Source organism: Mauremys mutica, chromosome 2 (genome assembly GCF_020497125.1).
Source record: "Mauremys mutica isolate MM-2020 ecotype Southern chromosome 2, ASM2049712v1, whole genome shotgun sequence".
In the NCBI taxonomy this organism is placed as follows: domain Eukaryota; kingdom Metazoa; phylum Chordata; order Testudines; family Geoemydidae; genus Mauremys; species Mauremys mutica.
This window is the reverse complement of record NC_059073.1, coordinates 172,821,757-172,823,894: the sequence shown is the minus strand read 5'-3', so window position 1 is coordinate 172,823,894 and position 2,138 is coordinate 172,821,757. Positions and strand designations below refer to the sequence as shown.

Genomic DNA, 2,138 nt, shown 5'->3' with positions numbered 1-2,138 from the left:
AGGGCGGGAGGGGGATCAGGACTGGGGCAGGGGATTGGGGCATGGGAAGGAGTCGGGGGGGGGGAAGCAGCTCCCATAAATAGCAGCATGTCCCTCCTCCGGCTCCCATGTGGAGGTGCAGCCAGGCAACCCTGCACACTGCCTGTGCACGGGCACCGCCCCTGCAGCTCCCACAGCCAATGGGAGCTGTGGGGGTGGCACTTGGGGTGGGGGCAGCATGCCGCTGCAGCTCCCTGCATGTCCCCACTCCTGCTGCTTCCAGGAACCATGACGAGTGAGACAAGACTCTGACCCCACTCCCTGGCTGGAGTGCCGGACCAGGGAAGCCCCAGACTCTGCTTCCAGGAGGGAGACTGAGGGCCAGCTTAAAACATCTGGAGGACCGGATGTGGCCCCTGGGCAGTAGTTTGCCCACCACTGAAATAGTTAGTGGGTTCTCACACAGGTTAGTGGGGCTTCATCTGAAACTGCTGGTCTCCTCTCTCATATTCTTTCTTTTCTGTCATTACCTTCTTCCTTTTCATGTTCCTGCCTTATATTTCATCTATTTCATTTTATATAGCTGAATTTCAAACACATTGATAAGGTGTTAATTGAAAATTGTTACCATACACTGCAGTAAAACGATATTCACTTTTTTATTTGCTTTCTGATTTCTTTTCCTAACTGATGACAAACACTTTGCAGCAAATTGAAACTTAAAATATTTTCTGGTAGTTTTTCCTCCACTTTGTTCATAGTGTATCAAGTATAGCTTATTTGTACAGGCTTTGTATATTTTTCTGTTTCTCTCAATGTGTATGATTATGGGGGGGAAAGTAGTGGGAAAAAGAAGATGAGACCTGTCAAGAGAAAAAACAAGCTTTTAGTTCAAGAAAACTGAATTTGTACATAACACTAATTTTGCACCAGGCTGTCATCTTTATGAAAGTAATCCCACAGCCATTATTACCTTGATAACATTGATTTATGCTATCCATTTGATTCTGGTCCTGTAAATAAGAATTTCTAAAGATCAACAAACTTTTTCTGAAACTGTAGATCAGCATTATACACATGATCATACTATGTAACCTATTTGACTATATAACTTTTTAAAAGTTTCTGCAGGCCTTAACTCTGTACTGAAAAATTCTCACATCCCGTGTTTTGATAAATACCAGTTCTGTTACATTTTACATGGAATAAATTGCTGAGGGATGTTCTGGAATCTCCATCACTGGAGATTTTTAAGAGCAGGTTAGACAAACACCTGTCAGAGATGATCTAAATAATAGTTAGTCCTTCCATGAGTGCAGGGGACTAGAATAGATGACCTCTCAAGGTCCCTTCTGTTGTCATTTGGTTGTCACGGTTTTTGTTGCTATGGCAACTGAGTTAGATTATTAGGGGATAGCCCAGCCTGTTTCGGCCAGTTGGGTGAGCTCTGTGTCTGTAAATAAAATGGTAGTTTTGTTAGCTGTCTGCTGTCTGGCCTCAAGTGATTTCTTAATAAACCGGCTGCCCCCAAGGATATAACAAGTGGCAACGATGGATGGGATTCCGGTGCTGCTCCAGTAACAGAAGGAAGTAGAAGTCAAGGTAAACAACAAACAAACAAAAAACCTGCTTGTTTGCACTGACTGTGAAAGTGAAACTAAAAATCATGGCTACTCTGACCAGGCCACTGGAACCTTTTGATGAGAATATAGAGCAGTGGCATGTATATACTGAGCGTTTTGAGCTTTTTGTTATTGCAAATGACATTACAGAAGCGAAGAAGGTGCCAATATTCTTAAGTGTTGTAGGGGCTAAATCCTACTCCCTGCTACACAGCTTACTACACCCTGTTAAGCCAGAGACTAAATCTTACAGTGACATTGTGGAAATCCTGGGGTCCCATTTTTCCCCAAAACCACTGGTAATTGCTGAAAGATATAGGTTCCACAAAAGAGACCAAAAGGAAGATGAAACAGTTGTACAATTTGTAGCAATTTTAAAAAAGCTAGCAGAACACTGTGAATTTAAAGAGATGTTAAATGATGCCCTGCGTGACAGGTTAGTGTGTGGCCTCTACAGTGAAGCTATACAGAAGCGCCTACTGACAGAGGCTCAGCTTACCTTACAGAAGGCTGTTGATATTGCTGTCTCCATGGAAC

The 2,138-nt window shown here is 43.3% G+C and overlaps 1 long non-coding RNA gene across 1 annotated transcript; it reads right to left on the bottom strand.

The window, feature by feature from the left end:
• Window positions 1–713: 713 nt before the first annotated feature.
• LOC123363687 lies at window positions 714–1,310 on the bottom strand. The gene is made up of 3 exons (XR_006576861.1): window positions 1,253–1,310; window positions 953–992; window positions 714–842 (listed from the first exon to the last, which is right to left on the bottom strand). It is a non-coding gene; the product is annotated as an uncharacterized LOC123363687 (long non-coding RNA).
• Window positions 1,311–2,138: the final 828 nt, after the last annotated feature.